Below are 27,998 nucleotides of genomic sequence, written 5' to 3' on the forward strand. Positions count from 1 at the left end.
GCCTAGAAGCCACCGTGAAGAACCTCAGAAGAGCCCCCAGGGACCCAGGTGGCTTTGTTACTCCATTTACTAGCTGGTCCTCGGAACTTGGCGTTGGGTTTGGGTTTCTGGTGAAAGGGAAGGGGATCCCAGAAAATGTCTTCCAGCCTGGACTCAAGCCTCATATCTCATAAGCAGAGAATAGCCCTCCCTATTTCCTTCCAGACACAGCCTATCCTCCTCAAGAAGCTCCTCAGTCCTTCGGGGAGGGCTGGCTCCTTGGGGATGTTGATCTTGTCCAAAGAAGGTTTTGCCAGCACTGGCCTAGGGCAAGCCAGACTCTACAAGGTGTTTGATGTACCTATGTGTTAATCTGGGTTCCAAGCAAGAATTCACGTGCTTGGAATTTAGCTGGGAGGTACAGGGACCCTTGGTGGAGGGTCAGGTGGGGAGGGTGTGGGAAAGCCACGCACAGGAAGTCAGCTACCGCATGGAAGACTGGCTGTACTCTAGGAGACACACACCTCAGAGCCATGTCATCTGGGGGACAAGGCGGTAGGGCGTTTTAACACCAAGTCCCAAGAGTCCTTGGTTATGGGCCACTCCCAGAAAGTCTTCATTCCCTAGCTTTTCTGGGGTGCTATGATCATGTGGGTTCTACACTTTTGGAAGAAGCCCCCAGGCAGAGAAGCACAGATACTGGCCGCTGAAGGTCGGCCAGAATACACAAAATGGTCAGGTCTGAGGGAATAAGGGTGAGCACCCAGTGTCTGCTACGGCCTGGCCCCATTCTAACTCCTGCATGTGTGTGCATGCACATACATGTACACGCATACACACCCACACACACATACACACACAGACACACACAAGGCACTGAGCAGGATGGGAAAACGGCCTCCGTAGAGCATTCCTCCATCCCCAGGCTCCACTCTTGCTGACAATTATCAGGAGCAACAAAAAGTTCATTAACAGGTTTACCGGAAACCAACTGGTAAAGAACTACGTTTTTTACTTCCAAAACTAGAGAACTGCTCACCGGGCTTTGCAAGGAGTTTGGAACCCCAGACAAGATAACCTAGGAGTGGGTGTTGCTCCAGGACAGAAGACGAAATGAGCTCCATCCCTTTGGGGACAGAGGCAGAGGCCTCAGATTTGCAAATCTCATCAGAGAGTCTGGCTTCCAAGCTGCCGCCTGACTGGCCCTGCTTTACCAGCGATCACAGGCTTTGGAGGTTCAGGGCTGGCGGGCAGCTTGGCTGAGCTGGAAAGGTCGACCACCTGCCATGGTTGATTCTTCCAAAGCTGAGTGCCTGGAGGCCTCCAGGAATGGAGTGAGACTTTGGAGTTCTGGGGGCCCAAGTCCATGTCTACCTTGCTGCTAGTTGGCAGGTTATTCATTCATTCACTCACTCACTCGTTCATCTTCTGTGGATCAGGGGTTGAGGATACCATGATAATGAGACACAGTGATAAACATGCAAACCCTTCCCCTTTCAGAGACGTAAGAGCACGTGGGAGTCCAGTACGGTCCAGAACCCCTAACATGTCCCCTTTGCAGCCCCAGGCATGTGTGATTTCAGGTCTCGGCTATGTCAGTAAGCTACACACTCCATTAGGGGAGAAATCACGTTCCTGTTCACCGCAGTTTCCTCATAACCCAGCATTATCCTTAGCACATAGGAGGCTCAGTAAATATTTGTGAATGGACGGATGCATGGCTGTGTACTTTGAGCAAAAGGCAGATACTTGTACATATTTTAATGTGTTTCTATGTCTATGTTTGGGTGTCAGTGCACATGTTTCTGTGTCTCTGTGTCATTGTTTTATAACTGAGTGTGCATCTGTATGTGTGCATTTGTGTGCACACGTGTGCATGTATGTACATCTGTGTGTGCATATGTGTGTGTGTGAGAGAGAGAGAGAGATTCTTTAATAGACATGGTCTTCCCTTCACAATATTTCAAGAGAATGAACAATTTTGCTTCCTCGTATCGGACTCCATACACCCAATCTGCATTTTCCACACACGTACAGCTCCCCAGATTTTCAAATATTTATACTCCTACATTTAAAATCTGTGAGATTTTCTCTCTTTCTCACCCCCTGCGTGCTTGTACTCTCTCTTTCCCTCCCTCTTTCCCTCCCTCCCTTCCCTCCCTCCCTCCTTCCCAGCCAACAGCCCTTCCTCTCTTTTCTCCCAGACATATATATGTTGATGAAGAATCTCCCAGACCCAGCCATATTTCTCACATCCAAACTGGGGTCACTGAGGGTCACGCGCCCTCGGACAAATCCTGAATGATGACTTCTCCAGGATGGGGCATAGAGGCTCCAGCTTCCCTTCCCCAAACCTCGGTAGCTGAGGGTCCGCCCTCTAGGGAAGGTTTCCTCAGCTGTGGCAGAGCTTCTAAGGAGGAGGAACTAATTGGTGTTTGCCCAGGACTTCAGAGAGATGCTGGATAAACACCAGCATCCCCTGAGTTTCTAGAGGCTTAGGGCCTTATCTCTGGGAGGTTATGATGTCTTATGGTTCTGACCAGGAGGCAGAGGACTCCCAAGTTTTTCCTGGCTGAGAGAGTCTGTGGCCCCTTTCCCTGCTCCCTATAGTCAAGCTTGACAAGGAAAGATCCACTGAGCGGGTGCCAATCATTGGATCAGGGCCTGGAGAAGCCCTAAATGCAGTGAGGGCCTTTTGACTTCCAGTGTGCAATTCTGATGCCCAGGGGTCACTCAAAATACCATTTTGGGCGCCTGGAGTTTGTGGCCTCTGCTGTCATTTCCTGTCAGTGGATCAATGACCAAGTAAGGCCAACGTTATCAATTCCACATTTGTACCCATAGGGATCTTGCCATTCCAGAGTCAGGGTTAGCAAAGCAAAGACACACACACACACACACACACACACACACACACACGGCATCCTGAACAGGGGAAAACAGAAGGGGCTGTGAGAAGGAAGCCATTAGGACATGTAATGGGGTGGCACCTGAGGTTTTCTACTTGTACTTTGCTTCCACTGCCTGCCCTTCCCCACCCTGATCTGGGCTCTGGGGGGTCGACAGGAATGGACCACACCCGTGGGCTCCCATGCTCTGTGGCTTCCAGCTGGGTTCAGCCAACGGAGCCCTGGCCACAGAGCAAAGGTGGGGAGGAGAGTGAGGCCAGATCCTTATTCCTCCAGTTGCCACCCTTCAGGGTCACCTCAGGGTGGCTGGGTCCCACCACCAAAGGCCACTGTTCCTCTGGTGACAGCCTTTTCCACAGGGTTTCCCTCCTGGGTGGTAGTCCTCTCAGCTTTGGGTAGTAACAGCTCCGCTGCTACCAGCCCTGAATTAGCGGCTCCCATTCACTCTGTCCTCTGACCTTGGAAAAGAGTCCTTTGGTAAGTAAACTCTCCCCAAATGACCTACTTTGGATGTGTTTCCAGGTGGAGCCCTAACTAAGAAATAACAGGGCAGATTAGGGAACTTCGTTACCCTGGATTGAATTTGGTAAAGGACTTTGTGCCTACGTGTTTATCTTCATTTTTGCTGATGTGAATACAGAAATGAGTGAATACCGAAATTCTGTCTTTACCGTTTTAAAAAGTGTCTATCCTCCCTCTTCCTAAAGCTACAGATTTAATAGGTTGCTAGAGACACTGTGAATCTGGGTTCCTCACACCACTAATGGTCCCAGGGAGGCAGAAGCGATGTCGACAGGTTATTCGACTCTGCATCCATCCATTTGACACCCTTTTTCATCTTGGGGAGAAATCTGATAAGAAGACCCTTAGACTGTTTGCAGCTTCAATTGACCTGCCATGACTTCTGGCTTTGTGGAAGGAGTTGGTTATTGGCCGACAGTTAGGAGCTTAATATAGGCAGCTTGGTGATATTCTAAGCGTAAGACATGACATGAATAGTCCGCCAGCAGATCCGGTGATAATTCTGAGCAGTGTGAAACAAGATTGTGCTCTGGCCTCTCTCTTTTGAACATATATCTTAATGATGTGAAACCCCTTTTGAATTACCTGGATGCATGCCCTCTTGTTAGGGAAAATAGGAAAAAAGAGATTAGTAGCTTCCTTTTTATTCTGTTATCACTTCTTTGTCACAGGGCAGAAGTGGACTCAACCAACTGCAGCTTCTGTTAGGTAACTACTGTCAGAACAACCGGCTTAAGAACTACTCTAAAGCAGAGCAACTAGTTTTGGGGAGATGCACCTACCAGCCGCCCAACACAATGGGTTTATACTTCAGCAGGTCCGTTTTACAAGTTAATTTCTTTTGTTACGTAAGGATGTATGTTGTGACTGCCATGTAGGATCTATCAGTAGCTCCATCCCTTAACATCAGAGGGACCATGACCTTCATTAGAGATTTCTGGTGACCTGGTAACTCCTGCTTTGCAAAACAGCCTTATCCAAGCTGCCTGTAAAACCTTGGGACCTTGACTGTTCATCTGCTGGAGTAAAGCCAGATTATTTAACCAGGGCAGAAAAGGCTATGCTGCTGAAACAAACAAGCCCCCAAATCTCAGTCAATGAAAAACACACGGGTTTATGTCTCCCTTAGTTCACACGCCCGTGTAGCCAAGCTGGGGCTCAGCACACATTGTCACCACCCCAATCCAGGAGCCAGGCTGCCAGGGCACCCACGTGTGAAACATGGCAGTCCTCACAGCAGAGGGGAAGAGAACCTAACCAAGCACATTCTAGCACTGAAATGTTCTGCCCCCAAATGACAGATGTCACTTCTGCTCACGTTTCAGTACCCAAAGCCAGTCATGTGACAAGACCTGACAGGATGGGACACGCGCTCCTACCAAGTTCCTAGAAGGAACAAGAGCCCAAATATTTGGAATTAGCCCCAATGACTACAGATAGCACTGATTGTCCTTAGGAAAAATTCTGACCCTGCCTGTGGAGTTCCTGCTTCTGTAGATACTTCTGTTTCCGTGGGATTCTACCTCTTCAGGTGACATTTTTGTCTGGGAGCATTACTTCTCACCAAAGGATACCATATTCGTGTCCAAGGCCTGCCATAACGAAGTGCCACAAACTAGGTAGCTTAAACCAACAGAAACTTAGGGTTTCACAGTTCTGGAGGCTAGAAGTACAAGGTGTCACAGGGCCGTGTTCCCATCAAAGCCACAAAGGGGAGACTCCTTCCTCGCCTCTTCCAGCTGCTGGTGGCCTCAGGTATTCCTTGGAGTAGCAGCATTACTCCCACCTCTGTCTCCATCTTCACACATTCTTCTCCTCTCTGTGTGTGTCTGTGTCCAAATGTCCTTCTTATAAAGACACCAGTCATTGGATTAGGGCCCACCTTAATCTAGCATGACCTGATTTTAACTTAATTCCATCTGCAAAGACCCTACTTCCAAATAAGGTCACAGTCGCAGACCGCAGCATATCTATTGAGGGGACACAGTTCAACCCATCGTAAATACCAAGCCTAACACCTCCTTTATCGATTTTTCTCAAAATGTTAGTACGTGGGTTTGTTCTGTATTTTCCCCCCGGTGGGCTGTTCAAAGCATCTCAATCACCCTTAGTCAGCAACAGGAAATCCACACCCCAGAGGACAGACGTCTGAACTGTCTGCTGCTCAACTCTTATCAGAGCTGGGCTGGGAGAGACGATATTCACAGAGACTCATTTGAACAGCGTGTGGTTCACTCTCTCTACCGCTGGCTTCAGTACTTTGGAGGGTTTTGTTTTCATTCTGTTTTAGTTGTTTCGGCTGAGGAAACCCTTTTAAAATGAGATCTTAAGGAACTCTCTAGCAACCCCAGAGTATAAAGCCAATAAAAGCAGAGTTGCCCTGTTGGCGGTGGCTGTTGTCCCCATAATAAGGAATTCAAAGCCCCTTCTCCTTTTTCCTTCCTCTCCTGGGTCAAGTCTCTGTATTTAGAGGATGTGCTTGCAGGTGTGGATCACCTGCCACCCTCCCTTCCCTGTGACTGCACCGGGAGGGCCAGTGTGGGCACCTTCTCCCCCAGAGCCAGAGGTGGATGTCACGCTCACCTCTCCCTCCTGCTGGCTCCCCTCTGGTCCCTGATGCTACTGAGCATGTGCAGAACCCACCTCTCCTCCCATCACAGTAAGAAGTCTGACACTCCTGCCCTGGAGAAGGAAATAGACAGAGGTGACCCGTAGGCCTGCAGCTTAATTAGTTTAAGAAAGAGAGACTCTGCCTGGTTCAACTGGTTTGCTCCCTTCCTCTGCCCTGGGATGCAAGCTAATATCATCATTTTGTTTCCTCCTCCGGCCGTGTCTTCCTGTGCATCTCCTCCCTTAGGGCCTCCTGGATTGGGCAACAGGTTAAAGGGAGGATCCCGGCATTCATGGTCTGCCATGGCCCCAAATGCCATCCACTCACAGCCACAGCACCCCCGCCTCTGCTAAGAGCCAAGGTAGGGAGCCCAGAGGCCCCTAGGACTTCTTAGGATTTATAAGTAGCTCCACCCAGCAGCTGCATATCGCCTTTACCTTTGAACTTAGGTTTCTCTATTTAACTTGGTCTCAATTTTTGATTACACTTTTCTGCTTTGGGGAATTAGTGTAAGTGCCAGGGATCCTTTGGGGATAAAGTGAGGTCTGGCTACATTCATAAACAAGCAGAGGTCAGCTGGTGACTCTGATGTGGATGAAACTCGTGCCTGCAGCCAAAGGACAACACCCACAGGTTCATCTGGCTTTAGTCTTCCCTCAGGTGCCTCCTCCTCCGAGAAGCCTTTCCTGATTGGCTGGACCAGACTTACAGCCGCGTGCTCAGTGATGTTCTTTATTAAACTGTTGTTCTTTATTAAAACGACTTAACATCGGTCTTCCTCAGCACACTGTAATTTCTACGTGGGCAGGAAACATGCCTGTCTTTCTCATGGGTATAATCCCAGTGCCCAGAGTGTGGCCTGCTGTCGCATAACCATCTGATAAATATTTTTTGGATAAGCAATTGGAGAGAGCTGCAAAACTCTATTGCTCAATGAAATACATGAGAAACACAAAGACGACATGATTAAGAGAGGACACCCTTTACAAACAGTATCCTGTTTTATCTTCAAAGCATTCTTACAAGGCCAGTCGGCTACTCCCACTTTCCAGATGAGAACACTGAGCTTGAGGAATCAAAATTGCCTGAAATCCACAAAGCCTATAAGTCGCTGAGTCAGATTTGAGTCCGGCAATCTGTGGCTTCAAAGCGGAGGGGCTGTCCTCCACAGCACAGCGGCCATGCCTACTGCAGGGTGATCACTCATCCACTCGGGTCCCTGTCCACCTGCCCTGGGAATGGGGTTCTACTCCTATATGGGCAGCTGGGCAAGAAGCCATGGAGGGGGGGTGGAAAAGCAGATGCAAATGACACTTGAACCTTAGCACACATGCTCAGTGATAGTGGAGCACCCAGATTATAACCAGGGGCAAACTGGGGGGCAGAGCAGGGCAGAATACCTCACCCCTTGCCTTGCTAGTGAGAGGAGTGGGGGTGGGGGGCTCTCAGGCGGGCCACAGCTGCTCACATCCCTACTTCCCCAACCTCCTTCCATAGAACCGACTGTAGAGGAGCCAGCCAGGCTGAACTGGAGGGTGTTAATCTGGGACTGGCCAGGGGCCCAGAGGAGGTGGGCACCAACTGGTGCCATGCTTCAGCAAGGCAGCCGGAGCTGTGCACGCTGGGGCTAAGGATGGCACATCTGCAAGGACTGCTCAGCCAGAGGCTGTCCCTGATGGAGTCTCACCACGTTTAATACAGTCTCCATGGATGGGAGAACCCTCACCCAGACACTCCAACTCGGGTGAAGGATAGCGCCATGGGGACGAAGGACCCTATTCTTCTCCACGTGTCCCTTCGATATGGGATCGTCCAGAACTTAATTCCTTATGTGGAAACAAATATGGTAGTGGGAGAACTGAAGAAGCCTTAGAGAAGTTGCCCAGAATATAAAGGCTTTACAATCCCGGAAAGCAATGTCTGTTTCAGGTCACTACCCTGACTCTACTGGAGTGAACAGGTGGAACCCGGGTCCTTTTAGGGCAGTGAAACTATTCTGTATGTTATTGCAATGGTGGATGCACGACCCGTGTGTGTCAAAACCCATAGAATGTACAGCACTAAGAGTGAACCCCAATGAAAACTATGGACTTTATTTAATCATCATGTATCAACATTGGCTTATCAATTAAAACAAATATACTACACTAATGCAATGTGTTAATAAGAGGGGAAAATTGGGGTGGAGGTGGGGGATGGAGGGAAAATCTCTGTACTTTGCACTCGATTTTTCTGTAAACCTAAAACTGCTCAAATAATCAAGTCTATTGACTTTTTTAAAAGTGCAAAATCAAGAAATACTGAGCGGGGCAGAATAATTGTGGAAAGAGTCCTTGAAAGGGGTAGAGAGGGAGGGTGAAGGTGGGGAGGAAGAAAGTTAGAGACCAGTGTCAGCGGAGAGCAAACACAACTCCCCAGGATTTCTTAAAGCCACACTCGCTCCCCAGCAAAAGCCCAAATCTGCCTCTTTTTTGGACCCAGCAAGAATCTTGAAAGCCAGAGACCCTAGAAGAAGCAGAGGGAGAAGGAGGGAGCTTGGGGAGACAGCCAGAGAATGGTGCTCTGGTACCAAAGGCACAAACCACAAGTGCAATTAGTCAAAAAAGAACTTGAAATTAAAAAATGATTCCGAGCAGAGGAGGGGAGTACATAAGTTACTGCAGCCCCCAGACATTTATGAATAATACAAATGCCGCGAGGTAGTGGAGCCAGAGCACAGTTAATTAATATGTAGAGGAGCAGAGATGCACTTGAGAAACAATAGTGCTGTTTTCCCCTCACTAGAAGTAAAAATATTTCCGGAAAGACTGACACGTTTATTATTTTCTAACATAATTACCTTATTGTGGAGCATTTGTAATGGCACACATTAGAGGCGCTAAGCACCTGCCTGGCTTCCCTTAATGCAGTTTGGTGCGGAGGTGCTGGAGAAAGCAGGCAGGTAGGAGGCGGGCTGGCAGGGTGGGGGAGGGGGCAGGTGGAGGGGTGTCCTGCGAGAGCACTGCGGCTTTCCGTTCCTGATGCCCTTTCTCTCCTGCCCCCTGCTTTCCGAAACCTCTTCAAACAAACGTCCTCTTCCCATTCCCTTCCCTGCCTTCCTGAACCCACCGCCAACCACTCCTGGGTGCCTCTGTGAGCTGGTGACAGATTGAGGAGCAAGGGTTGTGGCTTGGAGCCCCCTGATGGCCTGAGAAGGCTGAGAGGAAATGGCTGCAGCAGAAGCGGAAGCAATCCTGTGCTAGAGGAAGAAGGATGGATGAGGCGGGAGTCGTACGGGAGCGGAAGCAGTCAGCCCTCGACCAAGAACAGCCTCGTGGGGAGAAACTTAAGCCTTGCGGGTGCTTTGGCGGCTTTCGTGGGGAAGAAGGGTGAGAACATAGGCCCCTGGGTCCTAGCTTTTTGCAGCAAAGATCAAAAGTCCTTTGCCTCTCTGCTGCCTCACATTCTACACACCAACTACTTTGGACAAGAGGTGAACCTGAGCCTCACATTAGCCTTTTTCCTCCACAGTTGGGACCACCTGCCCCATAGATAGATGTCCGATCTATTCTTTCCAGAAGACGAACACCTGTCTCCTCCCCGTCCCCACCGCACCTGCCACCCCTCCAGATGCTCACACACAGGGGGAACCGGAAGCCACTCTTGTCACCGTATGCGCAGCGAGTGTCCCTGACCCTTTCCTCCTGCACACTCTCCATCCTGGGCTTCTGGCCCTACTCCCATCTCCCCTTGTTTCTCCTCATCTCTTCCTCTTGCCCCTCTTCCCCTCTCCACCCTCAAACATGGGCTCCCTCCAGGATTTTGTCCTTGTCCCTTTTCTCTTCCCGTTTTATGGGAACGTCCATGTCTTCATGTTACAGATACATCTCATATCTGTATTTAAAGCCCAGCTGTTTCTTCCGAGGTCCAGAACATGTAAATTCAGATGCCTGTGGAATATCTTTATCTACTTAAAAGTCACAGTGCCCCAGATTGAACCCTTCATCTTCCTCCCTAAACCTCCTTCCCCTCCTGTTTTCTATTTCAGGGACTGGCATCTCTCTCCCTACTCCCACAATTCAGAAACCGAAGGGGCTTTCCAGAATCCCTCTTTTCCTTCATCTCTCATATTTATTTGGCCATAAAATTGATTTTATACCTTAAATATCCTGGGAGTCTCTCTTCTATTTTCACTGTCGCTACCTTCCCTTCTTGAATGGATTCATGGAGTAGAGAGGGTGGCACTTGGGTGGATGGCAGTAGGTATCTGTTGAATGATAAGCCTCATCTGCCTCCATTCTACTGTCCACATTGCTCCTGGTCCTCTTCCTAGGATCTAAAGATGATCGTGTCCCTCTGCTTGAAAACCTCAATAACTCCCCATGACATACAGGACAAAGTTCCATCCCTGTGCTGTCCAATCTTGCATGCCTCTCCCTCCTTCCAGCCCCTTCCCCACCAGGCACCCATGGTGATACCAGCTCCTGCAGGTCTCTCTCCATAAAGATCTGGCTCCTACTTTTGTGTCTTGCCTGTGTTGCTCCTTTTGCCGGGAACACCATTCATCTACCATGTGGTCAGCCTCTGTTCTACCCTAAGGATCAGTCCTCTGGTTATCCATTGCTGTGAAATGACTCACCCAAGACTTAGTGACTTAAAACCACAACAATTATTTTATGACTATAACTCACGGTGCTGGGCTTGACTGGAGTCCGATAGGCAGTTCTTGTTCGTGGTCTCTCAAATGGTCGCAGTCAGGGGTGGCTGGGGCTGGGGTCACCTTGAGCGCTCTCCCTCCTACGTCTGAGAGCTGCTGCTGGCTGTCAGCTGGGACCTGAGCTGCGCTGTCAGCCTCTCCATGTGGCCTGGGCTTCCTCCCAACATGGCAGCCGCGTCACGTGTAAGCATCCCCAAAAGAGAAATCGGCACAAGCTTCATTGGCGTGTTTAAACCTAACCCTGGAAGTCACGTAGCACCATTTCTGCTACATTCTCTTCACCAAGGTTGTTCCAAGGGCCTGCCCTGGTTCAAGGGAAGGGGGCAGACATAGATGCCACCTCTTAATAAGAGAGTGGGTTGCAACATTCTGAGAGAGCATGTGGAACGAAAATGTGGTTGTGGTCACTTTGGGAAAACAGTCTGCCGCATGTGACAGCTCTTCCCCCAGGAAGCCCTCAGGTGCCCTTCTCCCTCCCCTGGGCGACTCCCATGCCTGCCTCTAGCATCCCCACCATATATATCACAATTATTTTTTATTTTTTGTCTGATTCCTTGAAGGTGAGGTCTATATGTTACTTACGAGGTGTGATCAAAAAATATATTTTTAAAATCTATTACAATAAAAGACACATTGCCATTCATGCCCCTCAAAATACTCCCCACACTTTAAACACACTTATCCCATCGTTCTTGCCACTTTCTGAAGCAGCTCTGGAAGTCCTCTTTCGTGAGTGTCTTTAGTTGTGCTGTTGTGTCTGCCTTAATAATCCTGAGTCAATGTAACATGTTTACCTTTCATGGTCATTTCGACTTTGGGGAAGAGCCAGAAGTTGCACGGTGCCAGATCCGGTGAATAAGGTGGATGACAACACACTTTAATGTTTTTATTTTACAGAAACTGCCGTACCAGAAGCCATGTGTGACAGGGAGTGTTGTCAGGACAGAGGATGAAGTAAAGACACTCACGAAAGAGGACTTCCAGAGCTTCTTCAGGAAGTGGCCAGAACGATGGGATAAGCGCGTTCAAAGCGAGAGGGAGTATTTTGAGGGGGATTAATGGCAATGCGTCTTTTACTGTAATAAATTTTTTATTTAAACATTCACCGTATTTTTCGATCACAGTTCATATCTTAGCCCTTGGCACATAGCGCTCATTAAATGTTGGAAAATTAATGACTACGTGAGAGACTGGTCACAACCTTGCCACCCCGTAGGAAAGATGTTCTTCCAGAGCAGGCCAGGTACTTCCCAGGATGGGCACCGCTCAGGGGTGAGCGGTCAGAGGCTCCCACTGAAGCCATTTCCCAGTTCAGCACACACACGCACCCACGGCCACCATTCACGGATGGCCTCGCCCATCCAAGGTCTGTGACCCGCTCCAGCAGTTGTGCCCAGACACAGACATTCCACAAACATTCTGGAAGATTCCAGAATCTTCCATTTAGCCCCAATATTTCCTCCACCTTCTTGCTTCTCTTTACATATTTCCAGCAGTGGAATAAAGGTGGCTCTGGGAAAAGTTCATCCCTGGGAAGCTCGGAGGACTGGTGGAAGGCTGACCCCTCCTTCTCCCTCCTGCCCCCCTCGTTGGCCCTCTGGAGCCATGGAAGGAAGAAATATCCCTTCTCATTTCCCAGCACCATTCCCCAGCTGCCTGGCCCCGTTTGCTGGGCCTTTGGAGCAATTGTTTGCCGAGCCATTCAGTGGGGCAGCTCCCTCTTGGGCACCCAGCCCTGCTGCCTGACAGGCTGTGTGTGAGGGGACAGGCCTGAATGACTGTAATATGAACCATGAAAGTGGATATTAAAGGCTTTATTGCAGGGTGAGCACTGCTAATTGCAACGTTCCTTTCAGGAAGCGGGAGCTGATCAGTATAAGCAAGAGCACCCGGTTATTATAAGCCTGTCAGTGTGGAGGGAGCAGGCTAGAGGCGGGGGAGGGGAGGAGGCAAGCCGGAGGCACAATTACCTGAACTTTATCCAAGGCACACACTGCCAGCCTCGAATGTGAAAGGGAGATTGGTTCTGCTCTGAGCTTCCTCCTGTCACAGCCGCGCTGTTGTCGATTACTGATCCCCAGCCCTTCCCTCCCTCTCCCCAGACTTCTGGTGGAAGAGGTGCAGTTTGCGAGCATCTATCTGACACCCCAGCTCGCCCTGGTCCTGCCGGTGACACTACCCCATTTTGAGACGGGCGGTTGTTCAGGGCACCTCGGGATCAAGTTGCCCAGCTTCTCATGTTGCAAATGAGAAAGCAGGCTCAGAGAGGACAGGGACCTGCCCAGGTTACCCAGCTGCAAAGTGGCAGCACACAGCAGGACCCTTCTCGTCTCCATATATCTGCTCAGAGCTCTAGCCGCCTGTTCTAAGAGATATGCCAAGGGCAGGTGGAGGCCACCCAATCTCCTTAAAATTAATTGGCAGGTATAGGCATTGCCCACGAGGCACATAAGCAGCTGGTTGCATCTTCTGATGAGATCACGGAAGAAGAAAATGCTGCCCTTGCTGGGGAGATAACTTGTAAACAGCATCATCAAAACTCGTCATCACCACACGGCAAGAGTATTTAGTGCTCTACCATTTAAAAAATGCTTTCAGATATTTATGCAGCCAAATGTTGTCGGGCACCTACGGGGTGGGTGCTGGGCACTGGAGATACAGGGGTGACAGACGATGTCTCTATGCAAGGAACTCACAGCTTCGTGTGGGAGACACGCAAGCCACCGGGCAATTAGGGTAGTGTGTGGAAAGCGCTAGATAAAGGTGTGCACCCATACATCACTTCCTTTAATTTAATCACATAAATTCAAGTGATTGCACATAAAAAGCTAATACTATAAAGGTGCAATCTGCCTGATGCCAATTGAGCAACGCAGATGGCAAAGGCTAGAACTGTACTGAGGTGGGCAAGCTCGCTATTACACATGGTGGTCAATGGTGGGTTCACTAAAACCGCAGGCTCTGAGGCGGCCGGATGGCTCAGTGGGTTAGAGCGTGAGCTCTGAACAATAGGGTTGCCGGTTCGATTCCTACATGGGCCAGTGAGCTGCGCCCTCCACAACTAGATTGAAGACAACGAGCTGCCACTGAGCTTCCAGAGGGGCAGCCAGATGGCTCAGTGGGTTAGAGTGCGAGCTCTGAACAACAAGGTTGCCGGTTCAATTCCCGCATGTGATGGTGGGCTGCGCCCCCTGCAACTAAAGATTGAAAACAGCGAGTGGACTTGGAGCTGAGTGGTGCCCCCCACAACTAGATTGAAGGACAGTGACTTGGAGCTGATGGGCCCTGGAGAAACACACTGTCCCCCAATATTCCCCAATTTAAAAAAATACAATAAATTTAAAAAGGCAGGCTCTGATGGATGCTCTGATGGATGGGTGGAAATTCAACAGTGAGGAGGGGCGGGAGTTGGGAGGGGGGAGAAAAGGGGTGGCGTTCTTTCTTGTATCCACCTAGAAGACTCCATACTTAGACTACTAGCTCTTCTCTATGCCCACCTCACCTAAGAGCATTGAGGTTGTTCGTGCCCTGGGGGCGGGGGAGGGGAGGCAGATCAGCATAACCAGCGCCATGCATTAGAGATCAGAGCGTAAAATCAAAAATTATAACACTTCTGGAATAAAACATAGAAGGAACTTCTGTAACCTTATTATAAGTAAAATTACCTTAGGGCACAAAAAGCATGAATAAAATCGGTAAGTTGTACTTCACAAAAATTTTGAAATTCTGCTCTTCAAAACACCATCAAGAAAATGAAAACGTAAGCCACAGACTGGGAGAAAACAGTCACAACACACATACCTGACAAAAGGCTAGTATCCAGAATATATAAAGAATGCTTACAATTCAATAATAAGACCATCCAATAGAAAAAGGGGTAAAGATTTAAATAGGCACTTCACCAAAATAAAAAATCACAGGAAAAGATAGCTGCTCAACATTATTTGTATCACAGAATTGCAAACTAAAACCACAATGTGATACCACTATACACACCTACTAGAATAGCTAAAATTAAAGTGTCACCATACCAAGTATTGGTGGGAATGTGGAGCAACTGGAACGCTCACTCCTTGCTGGTGGGAGTGTAAAATGGACCAACTACTTCGGGAAACAATCTGGCAGTTTCTGATGAAGCCAAACAGAGGCTTAACGCATAACCCAACAATTGCACTTCTATTTATGTACCTAAGAGAGATAAAAACATATGCCCATACAAAGACTTGTGTGCTTAGGTTCATAATAGCTTCATTTATAAAAGTCCCAAACTAGAAATGACCCAAACTCCAACAACAGAATAAATGAATTGTGGCATATTCAATACTCAGAATAAATTGCGGATACGCACAAACATGTTATGAACCTCAAACACATTGTGAGTGAAAGCTGCCAAAGAGTACAATGTTGTATGATTCTATTTATACGAAATTCTGCAAAAGACAAAACTATTTGTGGTGACAGAAATCAGATCAGAGGTCGCCTGGGGTTTGTCATGGGAGAGGGGATTGAATACCAATAGTCACAAGGAAACTTTGTATTGTTTGATTTTCGGAGTTGTGGTTTCATGGATGTATATATTTGTCAAAACTGATCAAACTGAATACATTTAGCTTTATGCAAATTATCTCAATAAAGTTAATTTTAAAAAACTGAATGGGGAAACCCCGCAGTACGATGCCATATGCTCTCCAGATACATGCAAATATACACATTTCCACATTGGTATATAAAGGCACAGAAACATCCAGAAGGATGTAACCAAAATGGCTGTATTGTTGACCTCTGGCTAGAGGTGGGTGAGGTGACTGATTAAGGTAAGTGGACAAAGGGACTTTAGCCTTAACCACAGGGCCTTAGTTTTCCACAAGGAAAATGTGTTTATGTATTAGATTGTATCCAGATTTTTCGAGGGAGTGAACAGTAGAGGAAAGCAGGGTTTGTGCCACCATCAAAAATCAAATGAATGTCTTTTACCTCTTTGGACCAACTGTTCCCTTCAATTATTTATTGAGCATCTATGTTTCTAGCAATATATGATCAGACAAGGTTCTTCCTTTCTTGGCTCTGACCTTTCCTCCAACTCACCCCAAAGAAGCCAGAGAGCCCAAGATTCAACACCTATCATTTTTTGGCTGGGGGACCAATTTATTTCAATTCTTAAGCCTCACTTTTGCTGAATCGTAATAGCATCTGCCACGTAGAGCTCCTGAGGGATTCAATGAAAAACAGAAGCAAAGAGCTTGGCATCGGGCTTCATAAATAAGAGCTAAGATTAGTATTTTACTGGTATTACCATATTGTATTGATTCTAAGACCGAGTTTTTTCATATTTTAATATTTCCAGAATAGGACGAATTTTACAATCAATGTCACAATTTATTTGGCAGTGTTGTTTTTTTCCTTTCTTGGTACATAAAATAATGATGCACCTTACAATTGGCAGTGTCTTAGATTCTATGAGATATGATGATAGCATTTTGCTCATAGCTTTCCTCTGAGTCCCTGTCGATATTTAACCAACATTAGAAACAGGGAGAAAAGCTAATCCTCCTACCATCCTAAGGAGAAAGAGAAAACACAGGAATGATTTAATTAAACCATCACCACAACTACCCCAACAACGGAATGTTCCATCTGGCACAGCTGTCACTCTGGGGAAGGCCCAGCTGCCCAGAAGCTTCCTAGGTACCACGTTCTGTCTACCTGTTATCCCCTCCCTGTATGGTCAATGCTGACCCCTTCTTCTTCGGCCAAGTTACCTCCATCAGCTTCTTAAGCTCCCCACCTGGAGGCTTTCTTTGGCAATAGCAAATCACAAGTATCCTTGGGGTGGTCCTTTACCTATTGTCTCAGTTCCCCCCATGCCACGGTCATCTGAAAATTCTGACGCTGCTATGGTGGTATTCACCCACAAGGAACCTTTTTGGTGCATTGAATGGGTTCTCAGTAGCAAGCCCAGAAGCCAACCCTGGCTAACTTCTGCAGAAAGAGATTGCTTTGCAAAGAAAGCTGGAGGCTCATGGAGTTAATGGGAAGGGTGAGAACCAGGCTGGGAAAATGAGGGACCAAAGGAGGGCAGGTAGACAAAATGGCCAGGGCGCTACTGCTGCATGGCCATCACTTACCATCCCAGCCCCACGACTCCATCAGCCATTGCTACTGCAGTGACCACTCACCCGCCCCCATGAGCTATGTCACTTCCTTAAAACTCAAGTTCTCTCTGAGAATGTTGAAGGGCTTGACCCTAACCCTGTGTGCTCACCCTACTTCCGGGGTGGAGAATGGGACATTTGGTCACCTGCCACCCACCGAGACTCACAACTGGAAATACTTGTTACTTAGGAAGGTAGTACATGCTCTGGACAGCTAAAAAAAAAAAAAAAAAAGGCCAGTGTTCACTACAGCTGTTTTCAGGAACGCATGTGTTTTCAACACCAGGGAGTGAAGGGTTTTACCAACCCTAGTGCATCCAGAAAGGACAACCAGGTTGGGGAAGGGCTCTGACCATATCGTTTGAAGAATTGTTGGAAACCAGAGTGTTTAACCCAGAGCAGAGAAGACTGGGGGGCCTACTGGCTCTTGTGAATATTCAGAATTCTCAAGTAAGAGAATGTTAACTTGTTCCACATGGTTTCACAAGCAAAATGATTCCCTCACTGGCTTCAGGATGAGGTTCAAACACCTTCATGTGGAGTCCAAGATCCGTATCTACTGTCTGGAGACGTCTCTGACTCCATGTCTATGTTCTCAAGAAGCCAGTGTCAAAGGAACATACCATGGGACACTCATTAAAGGTAGAGAGACAGATTTTATTCAGACAGCTGCCGGAGGGGAGACAGTCTCCACTATAAACTGTGTTCAACTCTAACCAAGACGACCAAGGATTTCAACTAAGACAAACGATCCTTTGGGGTGAACAGAGAGGGAACAAAAGGGGCCTATTTGGAAAGGATAAAGGGGAACAAAGTTTGGCAGAATTGCATTTTCTTGAGCAGAAACTCAACACGGGCGCTGGGGTGACCTTAGGAACATCGACCTGTGCAGGTGGAAGCCAGGCTGGACGTCGGTCAACTCCCTTCTTAGCACAGTGTTTGGGCAAGTCCTCGGTGCCATGTGGGAGTTCATCATTTACACCAGGCACAGGCAGTGAGTGGCATCGGGAGGCCAGGGGAGGACCTGGGCTTGTCGTCCTCGCTGAGATTTCCCCATGCCTAGCATGGGGCTTAGTAGCAGTATTTGTTGAATGGACACATGAATGTGTGGATACAAAAATATGTGGTGTCCTTCCCTGCCCTGGGCACTCCTGCTGGGGCTAGATTTAACTAGTCTGGACAAATATGCTGAAGTGTTTGTGGTAAATCCATACAGTGATATTTTAGAGCCAAGAGACGTCATGGAAAGAACGTGGGTGAGAGGATTTTAGTCCTTGCTGCTCGTACACATGCAGCTTCGAATACGTTGGTTCATGTTGCTGAGTTTGCATTTGCTCAGCTCTGCAATGGGCATAATAATTGTGTCTAGCTATTTGGGTTGATGGAGGAAAAATGAGGTTTCACAGGCTGGGCATCTAGTTTGTCCCACAGTATGACGCTTAAAAAAACTTACTGCCTCTTTACCCAAACAGGTGTAATCAGTTTGTTCTGTGATGTCCCGAAATGTGAGTTGATATCCAAGGGTTTTGGGAGGACAAGTGTCTGAGAAGGCCTCAGCTGCACAGCGTCATTTATAATTAAAGTCAATGAAGGCTCGGCTCTCTGATTGCTAGGGTTTCTAAGGTCCCTTTGGCCCATATGGCAGCATTAGATATCCATCTCTCTTCATCTGGACATGTGGGGCAGGGTTTTCCCAAGAGAAGTCCATGTGCCATCTACGTGAAGGTCCCATGAGTATCAGAATGAAGCCACTGCGCTTGACTTCTAGACCTCCAGCCCACTCCAGACTCTGGGAATCTGGGTGTGAACCAGCTCATGAAAGGATTCTCACGGGCAGTGAATTTGGGGATAAGGATGAGGCCCAATATTCTCCAGTGGAGCAAGCGTGTACCTTCCCACCACCAGCCTCAACACCGACCCAGACTCCATAGCAATGCATCTTCCCTAGCACCTGGGGGTCAGAGGTCACCTGTAACACTCCATTTCCAAATGTGGGAAGAATAACACAAAAGGGCCCCCTCCTTCCCAACACAGAACTACTGAAAGGTGGGTGTGCCCTTCTGAGGCCACAATCCTCTCCTCCCTTGGGCTTCTCTCCCCTTAACCTCTGTAGGCCTCAGTTCTCCCATTTGCTAAGAGGCAATGAGCACTAAATTTTACTCTATGGAGTGACCAATTGGTCCCAGTTTGCCCACTGAAAGTCCAGAGTGGGTCCACTGGCATAGGTGAGCACCCTACTTGGCACATAATAAGCCCTTATGAAACACTAGTCCCCATTCCCTCTTCGCAAGGTTGCCGTGAGGGTGGGCTGAGAGGATGTGCACGGACCTTCTTGCTTCTCAAGTATGGCACTTGACCAAGGAGCTCACTAGAAGTGTAGAACCTTGCCCCCCGCCCCCCCGATGTCTACTGACACAGGAGCTGCATGAACAAGACACCCAGGTCACTCATGCACATGGAAGTGGAGAAGGCTTAGCCTGGTGCTCAAAAATTATAGGTCTTTCTACCTCTTCCCTAACAGACCTTACCAAACAAGCGCGTCTTAAGGAAGGCCTACCCCTCTAGGTTTCCTTAAAGAACAGTCCAAAAGCAATGTCAGCATATCCCGCCCTGGCGCTGACAGTTTCACTCTTCTAAGTTTCAAGGAAGGAGTTGTAGGGTGAGAGTAGAACCAAAGAACGTTCTAAAATTAGAGGTGTCCACCACATAAACCTAGGTAGACTTGGTTTAATCATGGTGGGCACCTTGGACAGCCTCACTCAACAGACTCATAACATAGTCAACACTTTGAGAGCCCACGTGATAGAGCTCACTGGCGTTGCTCCCACTCATTCTGATATTAGGGTACAGTGAGTCATCAGATCAGCCTGAACCAATTACAACTGTCCTGCTGGCAGGCTGCATGTGGTCCTGGCAATATGGCGGCTAATCCAGTGGAAGACCGCGAGGGATGACAACCCACTGACAGTTCAGAGGGTGTTCCCACAATGCCCTTCAAGGTCAGCGGGGCACCCTCATTAGCATAAGGCCACTTTCAGTGCCCAACCCGCAAGTGGCTCCCATTCAATTTCCATTTTCCTCAGAGTCTGCCCCCTAACTGTGTCTTTACCAAATTAGCCCTGCAGGGCTCAAACGAAGCACTTCAGAGAGCTCTCATTCAGATTAATGTGTAAAATTTAATTATGGAGGCCTGGGTTATCACAATGTTTAAAGCCATTTACGGAACCTGGGAGCTACAGAACCCTCCCATGACTGGGCCGAGCAAGGCTGGGCAGCCCTTTGATCATGAACCGCTGAGAAAAATCTCAGTTTGCATATTAAAGTCAGGAAATTATCCTTTCCCTTTCCTCGCTAAATGGCCAAGTATTCATCTTGTGGAGAAGGAGCAATTCCGAAACTCCAAGAGGATGCAGGGACCTCCCAAAGCCATGGGGCCAGGTTTCCATCTTTACCGTGACCCGATAGCCAAATTCAATTGCCAGATAAACGCCAAAGGTACATGGGAGACAAAATTCCTTAAGAAACGCAAATGAATAGAGCAACAGACGCAAGCAGCTCCCATAAGTCAATGCAGGACAGAGGGGAAGGTTAACTCATGCTTTGGAGGTATTCCTGGAAGCCTTCCCAGAGGCGTAGCACTTCCTTGGGGTTTTGAAGAATAAAGAGGAGTTATTCTTGAAAATGAAGGAGTAGGTGGGTGTGGGGAAGGACATTTCAGGCCAGACTCTGCTGGGTCTGAAATTTGTAGGAACAAAGTTTCTTCCACTGAACTCACTGATCTCTGGAACATTCTCTCCTGCGTTGCTCTGTGTGGAGTTGGAGAATGGCTCATCCTCCATTCCCTAAAACCTTTAGATTGTAAGCTCCTCAAGGGCAGAATTATGCTTCTTTTAAAACCTCAGCAGTATCTGAAAGGAGTTACTGAGCCCATAGGAGAACTTGAGAGCTGAGCTGAACCCCCTAAAACACAATTTCCAGGACCCTTCCTTGCACGAGCCAACTTTTGCCCGAATTCAAAACTGCAGCTCCTTTACCTATATTCAGAGACATGATTCATATTTTTTCCCATCACTTCAATCCTCATAGAATTAAGAGAGTGAGGCAGGATGAGTGGATTTATGGCCTCAAATGAATTTGAAGATGAATAAGAACAATCACAATTAAAATCAAATTCTGAGAGAGGAGTTGATCTCTTTCAAGGAGAGAGTGGGCCCAGCCTTGCCTGCAGCCACAGTGGCTCCTTAATGGGGATTTAAATGCTGTGAAGCCGAGTCGGGAGCAAATGTCTGGAGAATGACGCCACCTTTGAAGCTAATTTTGTGACAGCTCTTTCACCATGGTTCCACGGGAGACCAAACACCATTTTTTAATTACTCATGAAAACATGAAAAGGCCCTCTTCTCAGACATGCCTCCACTACACGCCACGCTCTTTACTCACAGTCTTCTCTCCGAGCTCTCTCTGCCCCCTCGGGTGAGTCAGCTATTTTTTCTGTGGCCCTGGTGGGGACAAATAAGGGTTCCAGGGGTCAGGGATTTGCTCAGAGTGGGTTGTAATAAAACATAATAGCTGCAAGATATTGAGCTCTGTGCCTGGAGCTTCACAAACATTTTCTTTGATCTTGGAATGCCCCAGGTATTATGAGCTTTCTTTTGTAGATGAGGGAACAGGCTCAGAGAGGTTATGAAACTGCTTCAAGGTCACACAGCTGGTGGGTGGAATTTAAACCTGTGTTTTCTGGCCCCCAAGCCTGGTGGTTTCCTGTCTGCCACCTGGCAGGAGACCAAGCGGGAAGGTATGCTCAGAAGCTAAGGAGAGGAGGAGAGGAGCTGGACTCAGGTCCAGGAGTGGGTCTAGGTCTCCAGAAATGTGGTAGGGTCTTCTCTTAATTGAGAAGATATGGCTTTTTTCCTCAGTTCTAGCCTCATGACAGTGATGTCAGAGTGAACCTAGGACAAGGCCAGTTAAGGAGTTTTCTATGTCAATCTAGAAGTTCACCTCCTTATGTCCCTCCCAATAAGGATCCCAAAGCCAGAGCCTGTAAAACCTGGGGTGATTCTGCCTCTCCCCAGGGGACATCTGGAAATGTCTGGAGACATTCTTGGTTGTCACATTCCCAGAAGGCGGGCTGCTGGCACCTAGTGGGTGGTGGCCAAGGATGCCGGTGAACATCCGGCAACGCACAGGACGGCCTGGACTCAAATCTAAGCAATCGGACCCACCGCCCACGGCGGCTAGGACTGCATCCTGTCTCTGAGGTGAGGATGGAGCTTGAGCACACAGCTGGCACAGCAGTGTGGGGTCAGAGGCTGGATTCTGAGTCCAGCTTGCCCACCAACTAGCCCTGGGGCTCTGTTTCCTCACCCGAAAGAGGAGATTCTGCTGATATTGTGAATGGCTCTCCTTACTGTTGTGGCTGTAAGAGGTCAGGTGGCCTGGGCTTCTGGTCACCGTCCTGGCTCCAAGTCTAGCCTCTGGGACAAGGAAAGAACTGGTGGGGGTGGGGTAGGGAAGGAGTAGCTGCCCCAGGGAAAAGGGGATGAAGATGGTAGTTTCCAGGACTGCCCCCTGCACATGCTGTTACCCACGACAGAATCACACAGCTGGGACCTGGGTGACGAGACAGATGCAAAAATGATCTGAAGTGACCCTATCATCGCACCTGTCGTCTCCTGTCCAGTTAGGGGTTCTGTCTGTTTCTCTCTGACATGACAGTATGGACACTTCAAGGTGACAGGGCTGCCAGGGCACCCACGTCCTGCACTTCCTGCAGGATGGGCCTCCTGGCCTCTTCTTCACCTTCTCTGTGGGGCCCGGGTGAGGGGCGCAGACTCTGAGGAATCAGTCTGGCATCTTCTAGTTTCAACAAGACCTTACGCAGGGTGGTCATGGGGACAGGGAGGAGTCAGCTCAGGCCCCACCTCCCTGGCCTCCTGGCCCAGCATCCCCTCTCCCCGCCCTCCTCAGAGATCCAGGGATTGAAGGCAGAATCCCTGGGTGGCTCTGGTGGTGCTTATGGCAAGAGAGGGGAGTAGCCTGAGCAGAGAGGACCCTCAGCGCCCACCTGCCCACTCCTCAGCCTTCCAGGGCCAACCCCAAGCTGGACTCTCACTCACCCAACTGGGTGAGCAGGCATGGCCCCTCCATCCTCATTTCAGCATCTCCCCTTGCATACCCCTTACAAGACTCACACAGGCACAAAGGGCGCCCCAATTTCAGACCATGTCCCAGAAGTGTGCTGCAGGTCTGGGGAACTGTGACAATGAAAGTAAAGGGCAGAGAGTACCAAGGCCATACCTCAAATAGCATGTTCCTCGAGCTCCCTGCAGCAGGGCCCTTTGTGGGCAGTTTGGGTGAAATTTCTGAGCCCCACCCAAGACTTCCTTCCAGAAGCAGAACCTCTGGCAGGCAGGAACCTGATTCTCAAACAGCCCCCCAGGGAACTCTTACCCACTTTGAGCAGTGGTTCTCACCCTGGATGCACGTTAGGGTCGCATGCCACAGCCTCACCCCAGACCCAGTAAATCAGTATCCAGGCCGGGCATCGGGCGTTAATATATATATATTGTCATGCAGGGTCTTGGCTCAAGAACAGGACATGGTGAGGCCAAAAAGGAACACTGACAGAGCCATAGACAGGGGAGTCATACCACTATATTCTCGCTGGCGGCTGGGTTGGAGACACAGGAAGCAGGAGCCACACGATGAGCAATCCACAATCCACTTGCTAACTGCACTCGCCAGCCGCAATCCGCTGTGCGTTTCTCTGCCAACCAACCCACCTGCCGGCGTAGCCACGGCAATTATATTAGTGGCTAATGGCTAACTGGTTACAGCTGATGGCCACCCAGCCACAGCGGATGGCCATCTGATTACACCTGATGGCCATCTAATAACCGAGCCACCACCTTTCCACGTGAGGCCAAGAGCCTAGAAACTGCTCTCTGGGTCTCTCTCTCTCTCTCTCTCTCTCTCTCTCTCTCTCTCTCTATATATATATATATATATATATATCTATATATCTATATATCTATATCTATATCTATATCTATATCTATATCTATATATTTAATATATACATATATATTTTAAACACCTATTTATTTTAAGTGTTTTTCCAGGACCCATCAGCTCCAAGTCAAGTCGTTGTTTCAGTCTAGTTGTGGAGGGTGCAGCTCAGAGTGGCCCATGTGGGGCTGGAACTGGCAGCCTTGCTGTCAAGAGCACCGAGTTCTAACCAACTGAGCCAACCGGTGCCCCAGGCATTAATATTTTTAAAAAGTGATCAACATGTGCATCCAGGGAGGGTTGAAAGCTGCTGCTTCAAAGTTTGAGAACCACCTGGCTTTTACCCAGGAAAACAGGAAGCCAGAGAACGGGTATCAGCTGGGACCCTTCAGGGCGCAAATCCCACACGATTTGGTCAACCCACACTGCCAGGCAAGCTCCGCACTAAAGGTGAAGAGGGAAGGGGGCATATGGCACTTGGCAGAAAGCAGTCCAGCCTGCAGCAGTCAGGCTCTGTCCAGGGAGGGTTGAGACACCCAGGAGGAGAGCAGGTGTATGTAAATGAAGCAATTAGTGTAAAGGAACTTGGGAAATAAACGCTACCATAGCTCAAAGAAGGGAGTGAGCTCATCCAGCTGAGGCAGGGCAGGGAGAATTTGGAGGTCAAGGCCTTCTTCTCGGCAATGGTTCCTGGAGACCAGAGGCAATGATCTGGAGACATTCCTGGTTGTCTCAGCTGGGGAAAGATGCTACTGGAGTCAGGTGGTAGAGGCCAGGGGTGCTGCCTGCTAAACACCCTACCATGCACAGGACAGCCCCCCACAACTATGACTCGGCCCCAAATGCCCATAGTGCTGAGCCTAAGGACCTCCAGTTTAGAGCAGAGCTGGCTTGTGGGCGTCAGCAGGGTGTGTGCTGGGAGGGGGAGGGTGGCCCAAGCTCAGTGGGGTCCTGAATGAGGAGGCTGAACCTGGCGTGATGAAAGGAGAGGTTTCTGGAAATCTCACAATTGTGCCCAAAGGATCAAAGCACAAGAGGGAGTCTGCAGGGGGCAGGGCGTGAGGAAGAAAAATGCAGAGGATGTCGTCAGTGGGAGAAAGAAAAAATTGAAGCAAAGTGTCCTGCTTCAATTAAGGGGGCTGGAAGTTCCTGAGCTAATGATCTGTGGACCAGAGTCCCCAGTGGTCCTGCCTTGCTGCCAGCACATCTGGAGGACAGAGAAACCAACTCCTTCCCTCTGGAGCTTCAATTTGGAAAAGAAATTCATCAGTAGCCCCCGTGTGAAAATCAGAGCCCAAATGTCAAATGCAGGTTGGTCACAGCTGGCTGGAGAAGCCTAGGGAGGCTGCCAGCAAGGATGGACGCTGGGAACTAGGGGGAGGCTAGGAGACGCCCAGGGCACAGCATTTAAGGAGGCCCCTCCCAGCCCCTCCCTTACACGCCCCTGAGATGAAGTGCCTCCTTACATGTTGTGCCCTGGGGTGCCTCTTCCCCCAACTCTGGGTCTACTCTGAGTTATTGGGGGGGGTTCCCCTTTGTGTTTCCAGATACCTTGAGATGCATAAACGAATAATGAAGGTGACTCTGGGCAGGAATGACCTCCTCTCCTTTAGGGATCTGTCCCTCTCTTGGCTTCATGCCCTCTTTCTCCCTTAACTGGCCACCCCGTCCCCATCTCCAGGCTTGGCTGATGACGTTGCCTCTTTCTGCACTGAGTACATAGAACAGTTCTCACAGACACCCCCTCATTTTCCTCCCCCAGGCCCACAACTGCCCTATTTACATATTTCTCTATTAAAGACCCCACCCCCTTGCGCTGAGTCCCCTGTCTGCAGACGGACCAGGGACCTTGCTCTTCCTGTCTCCTACTCTGATGACTCATTCTTTCTCTGGGGGCACAGGTTCTTTTGGAATCCTTCCCTGCCACCTCCTCCACACTACTGCTTTCCTTCTCTGCTTCCTTTCATGGCGTAACTTCTGAAAACGGGCGGCCTATACGCACCGTCTCCACGCTCTCACTTCCCATTCACTTTTCAAAATGTATTTTTCTTGTGGTAGAATATACATAACACAAAATTTACCATTTTCATCGTTTCTGAATGTGTAATTCAGTGGCATTAAGTACATTCACAAAGTGCAAAAATCACCACCGCCTATTTCCAGAACATTTTTTTTTTGAGATATAACTCACATACCCTATAATCCACCCTTTCAAAGCAGACAAGTCAGTGGTTTCTAGTATCTTCATATGTATGCGCAACCATCACCACAGTCCGTTTTAGAACAGTTTCATCACCTCCAAAAGAAACCATGTACCCTTTAGATGTCACACCAACCGCCGGCCAACTTTATCCCCCAGCCCTAAACAACCACTAATCTACTTTCTGTCTCTATGGGTTTGCCTAGTCTGGACATTTCCTATAAATGGAATCATACAATACGTGGTGTTTTTGTGACTGGCTTCTTTCATTTAGCCTGGTGTTACCAAGCTTTGTTCGTGCTGTGTTATGTCTCAGTTCTTCCATTCCTTGTTATGGCCAAATTGCATTCCATCGCATGGCTATACCACATTTTGTTTATCCTTTAGTAGTTAATGGACATTTGTGTTGTTTCTACCTTTTGGCCATTGTAAATAATGCCTCTATAAACATCCACGTCCAGGTGTTTGTGTAGACATATATTTTCCATTATCTGGGCATACACCTAGCAGTGGAATCGTTGGGCCATATGGCAACTTTTTTAATGATTTGAGGAACTCCAGACATTTTCCAAAGTGGCTGTCCTGGCCCACCTCTTGCCTCTTTCAAATCTACTCTTCACAGAGAAGCTGATGTAATCTTTAAACATGTACTTCAAATCATGTTTCTTCCTTCCTTCTTTTAAAATTCTTTGATGACACCCTGTTGTTCTGAGAAAGAAATACAGATCATTCCCGTGGCCCGCGGACTCTGCAGCTCCGTAGGCACCAACCACGGCCCTGGCCCATCTCCTCTGCTCACTGACCCCCTCCCTCCCAGCTTCGTTTCTCCTGCTCCAATAGCCCAGCAGCTTTTGCCCAAAGGCATCTACACTATCTCCACTCTCGGCCTAGAATGCTCCTCCCCCTTGTATAAGTTTCCTGTGGCTGCTGTAACAAACAGAATTTGGGAGGCTTAAAACAACAGAATTTATTCACTCACAGTTCCGAGGCCAGAAGTCTGAAGTCGAGGTGTCGTCGGGAATATCCTCCCGCTGAAGGCTCTAGGGGAGGATCCTTCCGTGCCTCGTCCAGCTTCTGGTCGTTGCTGGCACTCCTTGGCTTGTGGCTGCACCACTGCAGTCTCTGCCTCCGGTGTCACACGGCCGTCTCCCCTCTGTGCATGCCTGTGTCTCTTTTCCTTCTCTTATAAGGACGCCAGTCGTACTAGATTAAGGGCCTATCCTACTCCAGTATGACCACATCTTAACTTATTCCGCCTGCAGTGACCTTACCAAATAAGACCGCATTCTGAGGTTCCGGGAAGAATGTGAATTTTGGAGGACATTATTTAACCCTGTCTACCCCTGTTCCTCAAGTCTCAGCTCAAATACCAACTCCCCCCACCCCAACCTGCCTGCACCCCAGGGACCCTCTCCCACAGCACCTTTCTTCTCTTTGGCACCTTTACCAGCCATCATTAGGTTGCATTGTTGTTGTTTACTTATCCATTCCCCTTACGGGTGTGCAAGCTCCCAGAAGCAGGCTTCCTGTCTATCTTGTTCATCACTCTAACACTGAAACTCCCTGCCTGACTCAGGACAAGTTTTCAGGACCTGGAAGGAGGAAGGGAAGACACAGTTCCTGCAGGAGGCATCCTGGATGCGGGTCACACAGGGGCCCCTGAATGGTCTGTCAGTCCCTGGTGTGCCCGTGCCCCAGCCCGTCTCAACAGCCTCCGTGACAGGCAGGGCTGGCTCTCCAGGGCAGGGGTCAGTCGCCTGGCCCCCTGTGCATCACGCCGAGCCTGGACGCCAGGTGGGTATTTAGCAGCATGTGGGATAATGCCACGGGCACTACAGGCTGAGCTCCCAGGAGAGCAGGCTTCTTTCTGAAGTGTCTGTGGAATGAGAAGAAGCCTCTGCCAGACTCCTTTCCAGCATGA

The 27,998-nt window shown here is 48.9% G+C and overlaps 1 long non-coding RNA gene across 1 annotated transcript in view; it reads right to left on the bottom strand.

Moving 5' to 3' along the window:
- The window catches only part of LOC109451871 (uncharacterized), a 65,057-nt gene extending 37,648 nt beyond the window's left edge, over window positions 1-27,409 (bottom strand). Inside the window, exon 1 of the long non-coding RNA XR_012492227.1 lies at window positions 27,057-27,409. This is a non-coding gene — a long non-coding RNA (uncharacterized LOC109451871). The remainder of the gene's footprint in view (window positions 1-27,056) is intronic.
- Between the last annotated feature and the right edge of the window lie 589 nt (window positions 27,410-27,998).

The sequence above is a fragment of the Rhinolophus sinicus genome, linkage group LG15, assembly GCF_036562045.2.
Source record: "Rhinolophus sinicus isolate RSC01 linkage group LG15, ASM3656204v1, whole genome shotgun sequence".
NCBI classification, from domain to species: domain Eukaryota; kingdom Metazoa; phylum Chordata; class Mammalia; order Chiroptera; family Rhinolophidae; genus Rhinolophus; species Rhinolophus sinicus.